The sequence below is a fragment of the Triticum aestivum genome, chromosome 2D, assembly GCF_018294505.1.
Source record: "Triticum aestivum cultivar Chinese Spring chromosome 2D, IWGSC CS RefSeq v2.1, whole genome shotgun sequence".
NCBI classification, from domain to species: domain Eukaryota; kingdom Viridiplantae; phylum Streptophyta; class Magnoliopsida; order Poales; family Poaceae; genus Triticum; species Triticum aestivum.
The window spans coordinates 408,507,565-408,521,204 of NC_057799.1; positions in this window are offsets into that span (position 1 = coordinate 408,507,565).

Genomic DNA, 13,640 nt, shown 5'->3' on the forward strand with positions numbered 1-13,640 from the left:
CTTGCCAAGTTTTGCATTCAAAATAGGTGTAGGTGTCTGCGTTGTATAATTTTGCGTGGAAAGTATAACCATGCTCGGTCTTCAAGTAAACTCTATTTACCTCCATAGTAGTTTTCATAGGACTGAAACCTATCTTATCCAAGACAAAAACTCTTGCATGGCAGGGGATACGCTAGTAGAATAGTAAAAGATTTAAATTATAAGTTGAAGCAAATGAAGCAGATGTCATGCTTAATTACGAAAAAAGACTTGTTGTTGTGACTTATTGTATCCACTTCGAAGTTCTCGTGCAGCTTGATGCTGAAGCGCCTATCATCATCTAGGAAGATTCTGTCGCACAGGCCGCGCCCGTCTTCGCAATATTTGCAAATACCGAAATCCTTTTTCGTCGTCAAACATTTCCTATGTTCATAGTTGAAACATTAATTGAAAATCGATCAAAGGCAACTATCAGGATACTCAACACACAAATCCGGGGCACTCGATATTTCCTACATATTCTGGCACAAGTCATGCAAAAATTCATGGAAAAATCCAGCATGACCTTTGCTAAAATAGGACATATCGAGCGCCTGAAATTTGCCGGAACGGAAATGAATCAACAGTCCGGCAAAACATAGGCCACTCGGAGGTATAACCTGCAAACATGACCGGCCACTTGGGCAAGCACATATCCTATTTGAGCAACACAAGATATACATTTCAAAATATCTTATAGGACTCATATTGACATGAGCATTAGCAAAATCAAATCGTAAAATAAATAAGTATTCAAATTAGTGAGCATTCAATAAGCAAAAGTAAATCATCTCATGCGTCCGTACATCGTCGAATATTATCACTAATACATCCCGAATAGTATCATACATATAACATCACTAATACAACTAAAACCCTAGCGCACGACGGGTATTGGCGCGTGCGGTGTACACCCAAAGAGAAGGAACCATCACAAGATCATAGCTCCAGTGAGATCCCTGGAGAACCTGCCAGGTATTGGAGAACCTGTGCTCCAACGCAAACAAGTAGCGACGGACGTGCGCGTCCTCCTCCCTGACACGGTGACGTACCACCTCCGCGGGGTCCTCGAGTCTCTGGACCGTCACTGGCCCACACGAACGCCACCAAAGAAGGTTCGGGTCAACGATGGGCTGACTCCTCACCAAGCTGCGCCCCCGGTAGGTAGCGCCTCCCAGTACCAGCCCGGCGGAGCCCAGTCTCGGACATGGCCCATCTAGTCAAGCAGGTGTCCTCCGCCGAGTCAACGACGACGAGGATGCGGGATAGGCATCGTCGGCGTCGATGCGGAAATAATTGCTTTAACTAAAAAAAATAACTACAAATGTGACATGTTCAACTAGTTCTATTAATTCAACTAGTTCTTACTAAAAATAAACTTATTATAAATAAAAACAAACTAGTACCTAATTAGTACCTAGTTCTTACTAACTAATTAGTACCTAGGAACTACTGCCCTAATTACCATCTAATTTGATGAACCTAGGGGTGGAAAGTGGTAGCGAATATTCCAATTATCCAACTTAAAAGTGAAATAAGTGGTCAAATTTTACTCGTTTTATTATGCATTACAATAGTGTTTATTCATCATCTAAGAAAACATCCGAGCCGCATCCGTATCCGATAACATCCGCATCTGATTCGTTTCCACCCATAGATGAACCCTAACTAATTTGATGCAACTAAAATTTGAAGAACCCTAGGCAGAGGTAGGGGAGGGGGAGGAGCAGGCGTGCTCACCTCGGGTGCCTGCGGCGAGGGAGGGGCAGGCGGCATCGAGGTCGGGGTCGGGGCTCGGGCGCGCGTCGGAGGGCGACGTCGAGGTCGGGGTCGGGGGCGGCGTCGAATCCGGGGTCGGGGGCGGCGTCGAGGGTGTGCGGAGAGCGACGGGAGAGCGCGCAGCGGCCGATGGGCTGACGGCAGGAGGAGTTTGGATTTGGGGGAAGTGGCCGGGGAGGAACAAACCGCGTGGTTAAATCAAAAGTAGCAGTAGCGCATTCCAGGAAGTGCGCTACTACTAAAATAGCTATAACGCGTTTCCTTATATGCGCTACTGCTATTCCTTTCTCTTTTCCCCCCTTTTTCATTTATTTTTATTTACATTTTATTCTTTTCCTTTCTCCTTTTTCTATTTCTTTCATTTTCATTTACTTTTCTATTTGCTTTCCATTTAATTTTATTTCCTTTAGCAGTAGCGCCTTTCTTCGTAAACGCGCTGCTACAAACCAACTAGCAGTAGTGCTGTTCGCAGTAGATCGCTACTACTATGTGTAGCCTATCGGCTTAGCAGTGGGAATTTTAGTAGTAGCGCTTTTATCTTCAGGCGCGCTACTGCTACAATCGTATCTGTAGCGCGGTTTACGCCAACGCGCTACTGCTACTTAGCACTAGCGTGCTTTTTTAACATGTGCTACTGCTAAAGTTCTGTGTATAAGGTTTTCCCTAGTATTGATGGAATGCAGAACTCAAACCTCTATCTCACAAATGTGGATCTCTCTTTCTCCCTCTATCATGGTGTAGTTCTATGATTATTGGATGGTGGATCCACATATATTGAGGGACCCAGGATAGATCTAAGTGAAGCAACTCCCTCTAGATCTCATCTCTCTTCTCTCCAAGTTTTGTGGTGGTTGTGTTCGTCGAATGATTTACCTTCCTTCACAAATTTGGTTGTGGTTGAAGCGATGAAGGTGAGATTGGGTAATATGGTCAAGTGCAATTGAACTAGTGCCTGGTTAGGAGTTTGGATAGGTCCTTAACTCCATCTTTGAAATAAAATTCTTAAACTTCACTACCTTCATGCTATTGTGGTGTTGGTTTCCATAAATTACCTAAAAACTTGCAATCATATTTAACAACCAATGTTTCTATGATTTTGGAAATAATATGACCAAAGGAGAACAAGAACACGCATATGCCAAATGTGTGCAAGGGAAAAATCCGAGAAAACATGATGCATTTTTAGAGGAATCAACCACTAACGGGTGGTTCGAACATCTGTCATTTGTATGTTATACCTGTCCCCTTGGTCGACATACCGGTGATGGGAAAGATGTTACCCACACCCTAACGACCCACAAGTATAGGGGATCAATCATAGTCCTTTCGATAAGTAAGAGTGTCGAACCCAATGAGGAGCAAAAGAAAATGACAAGTGGTTTTCAGTAAGGTAATTTCTGCAAGCACTAAAATAGTCGGTAACAGGTAGTTTGATAGCAAGATAATTTGTAACAAGGAAGAAACGATAACAGTAAATAAAGTGCAGCAAGGTAGCCCAATCCTTTTGTGGCAAATGACAGGCCAAAACGGTCTCTTATAATAAGCAAAGCGTTCTTGAGGGCACATGGGAATTTCATCTAGTCACTTTTATCATGTTGGTTTGATTTTGCGTTCGCTACTTTGATAATTTGATATGTGGGTGGACCGGTGATTGGGAGCTGTTCTTACTTGAGCAAACCTCCCACTTATGATTGACCCCCTCGCAAGCATCCGCAACTAGAGAAAATTATTAAGATAAAATCTAACCATAGCATTAAACATTTGGATCCAAATCGGTCCCTTACGAAGTAGCGCATAAACTAGGGTTTAAGCTTCTATCACTCTAGCAACTCATCATCTAATAACTACTCCACAATGCATTCCCTTAGGCCCAAAGATGGTGAAGTGCCATGTAGTCGACGTTCACATGACACCATTCATCAAAATATCGAACACATATCAAGTTCACATGATTACTTGCAACACGACTTCTCCCGTGACCTCAAGAACAAAAGCAACTACTCACAAATGATAATCATGCTCAAGATCAGAGGGGTATTAAATAGCATAATGGATCTGAACATATAATCTTCCACCAAATAAACCATATCTCTACCTAATATTAAAGGACCGATTGTTTCTCCACTTTTTTCGTCCAACTATTGTTTTTCGTACGTTTAGTCCGTTCAAGGCCGACAAAAAAAATTATGCTGTGGCAAGAACTCGAACCTTGGTCTACTGGTATAAGACTCACCACAACAACCAACTTATCTACGACACAATTGTTGACATATTGATATTGTCTTCGCAATAATGATTGTGAATTAAAAAAGGTTCATGCATTTCAGAAAAATCATCAAACAAAGATATTCATGAATTTAAAAAAAAAATCGTTTCAAAAATTGTTCAGCTACTCTAAGAATGTTCGCCGATTTAAATAATATTTTCACATGTTTTATAAAAATTGCATCCATTCGAAAAATCTTCATTGACTATTTTTTTTGGCGATTCATAACAATGTTCAGAAGTTTCAAAAACAATGTTCGCAATAATTGGAAAAATGTTCGCGAATTTGAAAATGTTCATGGTTTCATAAAAAATATTCATGAATTCAAAATATGTTCAGGATTTTTAAAATAATGTTCAGGATCTGAAATTTTTTCTTGAATTGGAAAATGATGTTCGCAAAAATTTAAAAGAAAAAACTAAAAATAAATAAATAATGAAGTTGAAAAAGACGTAAATGGAGCAAAATGTGAAAATAAAAAAGGGGGAAAGGGTAAAACAAAAAATATAGAAAGAATGGAATATCAGAAGAAATAACAAGAAAAATAAGAAGAAAACCAGTTCATGGAAGCATTCTAGAACCTTCCCAAACGGGGTGTGAAGAAACTAGACTGGGTCGGCCTATACTGTTGACAGGCGCGCAAGAGGGCACACACTAGCTAGTGTGACGCCCCCGATTTGACCGTACACTAATCATGCACGCAAATGTGTACGATCAAGATTAGGGACTCACGGGAAGATATCACAACACAACTCTAAAACATAAATAAGTCATACAAGCATCATAATACAAGCCAGGGGCCTCGAGGGCTCGAATACAAGTGCTCGATCACAGACGAGTCAGCGGAAGCAACAATATCTGAGGACAGACATAAGTTAAACAAGTTTGCCTTAAGAAGGCTAGCACAAAAGTAGCAACGATCGAAAAGGCAAGGCCTCCTGCCTGGGACCTCCTAACTATTCCTGGTCGTCGTCAGCGGGCTGCACGTAGTAGTAGGCACCTCCAGTGTCGTAGGTGTCGTCGTCGGCGGTGGCGTCTGGCTCCTGGACTCCAGCATCTGGTTGTGACAACCAGATAGAAAAGAAAAGGGGGAAAAGAGGGAGAGAAGCAACCGTGAGTACTCATCCAAAGTACTCGCAAGCAAGGAGCTACACTACATATGCATGGGTATATGTGTAAAGGGGCATATCAGTGGACTGAACTGCAGAATGCCAGAATAAGAGGGGGATAGCTAGTCCTGTCGAAGACTACGCTTCTGGACATCTCCATCTTGCAGCATGTAGAAGAGAGTAGATTGAAGTCCTCCAAGTAGCATCGCATAGCATAATCCTACCCGGCGATCCCCTCCTCGTCGCCCTGTTAGAGAGCGATCACCGGGTTGTATCTGGCACTTGGAAGGGTGTATTTTATTCAGTATCCAGTTCTAGTTGTCATAAGCTCAAGGTACAACTCCGGGCCGTCCTTTTACCGAGGGACACGGCTATTCGAATAGATAAACTTCCCTGCAGGGGTGCACCACATAACCCAACACGCTCGATCCCAATTGGCCGGACACACTTTTCTGGGTCATGCCCGGCCTCGTAAGATCAACACGTCGCAGCCCCACCTAGGCTCAACAGAGAGGTCAGCACGCCGGTCTAAACCTATGTGCGCAGGGGTCTGGGCCCATCGCCCTATGCACACCTGCACGTTGCGTACGCGGCCGGAAGCAGACCTAGCCCCCTTAATACAAGCGCGAGCTTACGGTCCAATGCGGCGCGCGCCACTCAGTCGCTGACGTCAAAAGAGCTTCGGTTGATACCACGACGTCGGGATACCCATAACTACTCCCACGTAGATGGTTAGTGCGTATAGACCAAATGGCCAGACTCAGATCAAATACCAAGATCTCGTTAGGCGTGTTAAGTAACCGCGAACGCCGACCAGGGCCAGGCCCACCTCTCACCTAGGCGGTCTCAACCTGCCCTGTCGCTCCGCCACAAAGATCCACTCGCGGGTACTCCTACGAGCCGACCCGACTTAAATCATCACATGTGTCATGTATATAGTATATAAGTATATACCCGTGATCACCGCCCAGGTGATCACGGCCCGATAGTATAGCACAGCAGACGGACAAGAATGTAGGGCCACTGATGGAAAACTAGCATCCTAGACTAAGCATGTAGGATTGCAGGTAAAGGTAACAACAATAGTAGCAAGGATAGGCTATGCATCAGAATAGGATATCGGAAAGCAGTAACATGCTACACTACTCTAATGCAAGCAGTATAGAGAAATATAGGCGATATCTGGTGATCAAGGGGGGGGGGGCTTGCCTGGTTGCTCTGGCAAGTAGGAGGGGTCGTCGACTCCGTAGTCGAACTGGGCAGCAGCATTGTCGGTCTCGTAGTCTACCGGAGAGAAGAGGGGGAAGAAACAGTAAATACAATGCAAACATAAGCATGGCAATGCGTGACATGACAATGAGCGGTGCTAGGTGTGTCCTAACGCGACAGTAGGTGGTACCGGTGAAGGGGGGAACATCCGGGAGGTATTCCCGATGTTTCGCGTTTTCGGACAGACGGACCAGAGGGGGAAAGTTGCTAGTTCGATAGGTTAGGGGGTTGTGGTGGACGAACGGACTGCGTGTTTGGATTCGTCTCGTCGTTCTGAGCAACTTTCATATAGAAAACATTTTCATCCGAGTTACGGTTTAAAAGATATGAATTTTCAAAGTTTATTTGAATTTCTGGAATTATTTAAATTAAGCAAAAATGAATTATGACGTCAGCATGAGGCAATGCTGACGTCAGCAGGTCAACAGGTCGGCTGACCAGTCAAACCAGACAGGTGGGTCCAGTGGGACCCACATGTCAGCCTCTATTAGTCTAATATTAATTTAAACTAAACTAACAGTCTAATTAAAGGGGTGGGCCCCATATGTCAGTGAGTGATTAGTCTAACAAATTAATTTTATTTATAAAAATGTTTAATTAGTCTAATTAACAGACGGGGCCCACCTGTCAGTGCACAGTAACTGCGTTGACCAGAGTCAACGTGGTCAACTGGGGCGCCGGGGCCCCCTGGCAGCCTCACTGGGGTGGCCCCCCATAGGGCCACGTTGGCGCCAGGTCAGCACGGCGGTCGGAGCAACGCCGGCGACCAAAACGCACGGCGGCACGCGCGGGAGGCCGTCGGATTTGCGCTACGGTGGCTCAAATCGGGCGCGGCTGGACTCGTTCGAACGAGAAGACGACGGCGAGGCGATCTGGGGTGGTGGCAGAGGCTGCGGTGGTCGGGAACGTCGACGGCGAGCGGCGAGGCGGACGCCGGACTTCGGCCCTCGCGCGAACTGCGGCTAGAGGGCACGGCAGGACTACTGGGGAGGCTCTACGGGGTCCTTGCGAGGCCTAGAGCACGATGGCGAACTCGGGTGAGCACGACATCGACGAGGACGACGGTGACGAGCTCCGTTGCGGAGTGGGCTTCGGGCGGTGATGGAAACAGCGGCTACGGAATGTGGGCGAGCTAACGGAGAGGGGGAGGAGAAGCGGGAGCTCACAGCGGAGCCGTAGGGAGTGGCAGTGAGTTCGGGGAGGGCGCGGGGTAGCCGGAATCGGCGACGAACGCCGGCGATCCGAAGGTTGAAGACGAGCTCGTTCCGGTCGGAGTAGAGGCGCTCGGCTCGTTCCCGATGGCGTAGTCGACGTAGTCGACGGCGGGGAGCCGTTCGGGCACGTCGTCGGGGCAATCGGGGCACGGTGGCCGCGGGAACGACGATGAACGGCGGCGAGCACGCTCGGGCAGTGGGGATCGAAGGGGAGAGGGAGGTGGATCTGACGGGGGAGGCACAGAGGCCGAGAGGTGAGCGGGGGTGAGTGGGAGAGAGGCCCGAGGAGGCGGGGGGTGCTGGCGCCCTTATCCTCCCCGTCGCCGGTGAGGGGGTGCGGCGGGGACGACCCCTGTTCCGACCCCGGTCGGGGGAACAGGGAAGGGGGCGAGGGGGAGAGGTGGGCTGGGCCGGGAGTCGGCCCAGTTGGGCCAGGGGCGCAGTGGGGGGGGGGCCTTCTCCTTCTTTTTTTTGTCTGTTCTGTTTTCTGTTTTCTTATTATTTGTTTATTTTCTTTTCTGTTTTATTTCATTTAAAAGTATTTAGGCATTTTATAAAAATGTGTTTTCTCCACAATAATTATCAGTGCAATTTCTGGCATGGCCCGAACATTTTTGTTTAAATTTTTGAAAACCTTTATTTTCCACTTTTAAATTTAATTGAAGTTTGAACTAGGAGTTTGAAAAGGAATGTGATTCAAATGTGATCAAGCCCTGTTTAGCAACATGATTAGCTTAATCACAGGGAGTTACTGTAGCATGATTCTCAGGGTGTTACAGCTAGGTTGCTAGACATCGACCTACGCACCGAATAGGAACGGACGTGACCATTGGCGAAGACTCGCCCAAGCGGCTCAACGGTTGTCCGAGTGCAGTGTTGCACTAGGGCCTCTACGTCTGATTAATCGATCATTTGCTGGATGCTTGCTGGTACGTTGCAAAGTTCCATCGGTAAACATTATGGGGCTACAATCTTTTGTCATGTAATACATGAACACGAATAGGCCTCCCTACCCTCCACCTAAAATACAATACAACGGTAACCACGCCTTTCCCCGTACTCCTCCTATACTTCTTTCTCAGGCATATAGCCATTGCTCTCAGCCGCCACAGGAACATGATGCCACCGTCGTCATCTCGGAGCATCTAGCCGCTGTTATTATCAGCAACACATCAGAGCTCCCTCGGCCGAATCCACACGCCACCAGGATTGCATCGGCAAGGAAAATCTATTCAAATGAAGAAAATCTCGAAGAGTGCATCTTGAAGGAAATTTTTGTCATTTAATCTACATCGACTAGTACAATCCTACATCGCGCTCGGTGATGTTTTTTAGTACCCATATGTTCATCTAGATGTCTCCAATCTCCTAGACATTGTTCCTTTTCCTATTGTTGTTATTGGTTGTGTCACATGATCCGTGCCACCTGTGGACGTGAACCAGATGTTGGCAATTTCGGCATCACCTTGCCACGGTCATTGGTATGTCATTCCAATGTCAATTTTTCGTGTAAATTTGTTTAGGAGTTAGAACAGGTAGCTTAGAAGCAACTTTAGACTAAAAATGACAACAACATTCTTAGGAAATTGGATCTTCAAATTTATTATTTTCTGAATGGCCTTTTAAAAGTACTTAACTCATTCTCATATATGTTCAAAATTTTCATTTATGCCTACCCTATTTCTGTAGCCCTATCCTCGAGCCTTGCATGATGTATTCTTTTACTAGAAGGGTGTTGTCGTGCCAGGATATTCTTTCTCCCGTTGCAACGCACGGGCATATTTGCTAGTAGTAATCAACTACATGATGTAATCAACACTACTAGTTACCCACAGTAACCAATCTGAGGTTCCGGTACAAAGATTGAACACAAGAGGTGAACTAGGGTTTGAGAGGAGATGGTGCTGGTGAAGATGTTGATGGAGATTGGCCTCCCAAAGATGAGAGGGTTGTTGGTGATGACGATGGCTTCGATTTCCCCCTCCAGGAGGGAAGTTCCCCGATGGAATCGCTCCGCCGGAGGGCAAAAGTGCTCCTGCCCAAGTTCCACCTCAAGACGGCGGTGCTCCGTCCCTAAAGTCGTCTCTTTATTTTTTCTACGTCAAAGTGACCTATATACCAGAAGATGGGCACCGGAGGTGGGCTGGGCTGGCCACAACCCACTAGGGCGCGCCCTGATGTCTTGTTGTCACGAGGTGGCCCCCCTCCGGTAGTTATTTGCTCCAGTATTTTTCATACATTCCAAAATAATTCTCCGTAAATTTTCAGCTCATTTGGAGTTGTGCAGAATAGGTGTCTTGACATAGCTTTTTCAGGTCCAGAATTCCAGCTACCGGTATTCTCCCTCTTTGTGTAAACCTTGCATATTATGAGATAAAAGGCATTTGAATCACTCCATAAAGCATTATTACGCATAAAAACATTGTAAATAACAGTAGGAAAACATGATGCAAAATGGACGTATTAAACTCCGCCAAGCTTACAACTCGCTTGTCCTCGAGCGAAAAATCGATATCGAAAAACATGTCCACATGCTTAGAGAGAGAGAGAGAGAGGGAGAGAGAGAAAGAGAGGTGTCGATAAAAACAAAATACAGACATAGTAGCATAATTCTTATTATTATAACAACAACAAAATTTAACATAAAACTTTATCATATAACTTCTCATGAACAAGTAACAATTCATCACAACATTGAAGTAGAAATCATAAACTCTATTGAAAACCAATGAAGTGTTGTCAGTCAACTTCGCAACTATAATTCATCATCTTTTCAGGAAGGGTCTCGTATCGGAGCCTTTTGGCAAGTCCACATACTCAACCATCATTTAGTCTTCTATGATTGCTAACACTCACCGCGTACACATGAGCAAAAAGTTTCAACCGGACACATAGAAAGATAGGGGCTTATAATTTCGCCTCCTAACTCATTCACCTCAAGGGTGATGTCAACAATAATAACTCATACTCACTCATATCCAACTGGATATATGTGCCTAGATCTTTCCTCACCACATGATGCTTGCCAAAGAGAAAAATAAAAAGGAATAGAGGAAAACACTTTGACTCTTTCATAAAAGTAAATACATGAAGTAAAAGATAGACCCTTTGAAGGAAATATGCCCTAGAGGCAATAATAAAGTTGTTATTTATATTTCCTTATATCATGATAAATGTTTATTATTCAGGCTAGAATTGTATTAACCGGAAACTTAGTACATGTGTGAATACATAGACAAAACAGGGTGTCCGTAGTATGCCTCTACTTGACTAGCTCGTTTATCAAAGATGGTTAAGTTTCCTGACCATAGAAATGTGTTGTCATTTGATGAACGGGATCACATCATTAGAGAATGATGTGATGGACAAGACCCATCCGTTAGCTTAGCATTATGATCGATTAGTTTTATTGCTATTGCTTTCATCATGACTTATACATTTTCCTCTGACTATGAGATTATGCAACTCCCGGATACCGGAGGAACACCTTGTGTGCTATCAAATGTCACAACATAATTGGGTGATTATAAAGATGCTCTACAGGTGTCTTCCATGGTGTTTTTTGAGTTGGCATAGATCGAGATTAGGATTTGTCATTCCGTGTTTTGGAGAGGTATCTCTGGCCCCTCTCGGTAATGATCATCACTATAAGCCTTGCAAGGAATGTGACTAATGAGTTTGTTACGGGATGATGCATTACGGAACGAGTAAAGTGACTTGCCGGTAACGAGATTGAACTAGGTATGATGATACCGACGATCGAATCTTGGGCAAGTAACATACCGATGACAAAGGGAACAACGTATGTTGTTATGCAGTTTGACCGATAAAGATCTTCGTAGAACATGTAGGAGCCAATATGAGCATCCAGGTTCCGCTATTGGTTATTGACCGGAGATGTGTCTTGGTCATGTCTACATAGTTCTCGAACCCGTAGGGTCCGCACGCTTAACGTTCGATGATGATTTGTATTATGAGTTTTGTGTTTTGATGAATAGAAGTTTGTTCAGAGTCCCGAATGAGATCACGAACATGACGAGGAGTCTCTAAATGGTCGAGAGGTAAAGATTCATATATTGGAAGGTTGCATTTGGACATCGGAATGGTTCCGAGTGATTCAGGCATTTTTCCAGAGTACCGGGAGGTTACCGGACCCCCCCGGGAGAAGTTATGGGCCTTATGGGCCATAAGAGGGAAGCACACCAGCCCACAAGGGGCTGGTGCGCCCCCTTGGGCAGGAGGTCGATTAGGACTAGGAGAAGGGGGCCGGCCCCCCTTTCCTTGTCCTTCTTCCCTCCCCCTTTCCTACTCCGTGTGGGAGGTGGAATCCTACTAGGACTAGGGAGTCCTAGTAGGACTCCACACCTTGGCGCGCCTCCCTAGGGTCGGCTGCCTCTCCCTCTCCCTCCTTTATATACGTGGGGAGGGGCACCCTAGAACACACAAGTTGATCTTTTAGCCGTGTGCGGTGCCCCCCTCCACAGAAACACACCTCGGTCAAATCGTCGTAGTGCTTAGGCGAAGCCCTGCGCCGGTAACTTCATCATCACCGTCACCACGCCGTCGTGCTGATGAAACTCTCCCTCGGCCTCAACTAGATCAAGAGTTCGAGGGACGTCACCGAGCTGAACGTGTGCAGATCGCGGAGGTGCCATGCGTTCGGTACTTGGATCGGTTGGATCACGAAGACGTTCGACTACATCAACCGCGTTACTAAACGCTTCCGCTTTGATCTACGAGGGTACGTGGACACACTCTTCCCGCTCGTTGCTATGCTTCTCCTAGATAGATCTTGCGTGATCGTAGGCAATTTTTTTTGAAATACTACGTTCCCCAACAGTGGCATCCGAGCCAGGTCTATGCGTAGATGTTATATGCACGAGTAGAACACAATGAGTTGTGCGTGATAATAGTCATACTGCTTACCAGCAACGTCTTACTTTGATTCAGCGGTATTGTTGGATGAAGTGGCCCGGACCGACATTACATGACCACGTTCATGAGACTGGTTCTACCGACGTGCTTCGCGCACAGGTGGCTAGCGGGTGTCTATTTCTCCAACTTTAGTTGAATCGAGTTTGACTACGCCCAGTCCTTGTTGAAGGTTAAAACAACACACTTGACGAAAAATCGTTGTGGTTTTGATGCGTAGGTAAGAACGGTTCTTGCTAGAAGCCCGTAGCAGCCACGTAAAAATTGCAACAACAAAGTAGAGGACGTCTAACTTGTTTTTGCATGGCATGTTGTGATGTGATATGGTCAAGACGTGATGAGATATAATTTGTTGTATGAGATGATCATGTTTTGTAACAATTATCGGCAACTGGCAGGAGCCTTATGGTTGTCTCTTTATTGCATAAGATGCAAGCGCCATATAATTGCTTTACTTTATCGCTATGCGATAGCAATAGTTGAAAAAGCAATAGTTGTCGAGACGACCATGTGACGACACGTTGATAGAGATCAAGATGATGGAGATCATGGTGTCATGCCGGTGACGATGGAGATCATGACGGTACTTTGGAGATAGAGATCAAAGGCACAAGATGCCTTATCATGTCACATTTTTTGATTGCATGTGATGTTTGTCTTTTATGCATCTTATTTTGCTTAGTACGACGGTAGCATTATGAGATGATCCCTTACTAAAATTTCAAGGTATAAGTGTTCTCCCTGAGTATGCACCGTTGTGACAGTTCTTCGTGCTAAGACACTGAGTGATGATCGGGGTGTGATAAGCTCTATGTTCACATACAACGGGTGCAAGCCAGTTTTGCACATGCATAATACTCGGGTTAAACTTGACGGGCCTAGCATATGCAGATATGGCCTCGGAACACTGAGGCCGAAAGGTCGAATGTGAATCATATAGTAGATATGATCAACATAGTGATGTTCACCATTGAAAGCTACTCCATCTCACGTGATGATCGGACATGGTTTAGTTGATATAGATCACGTGATCATTTAGATGACTAGAGGGAT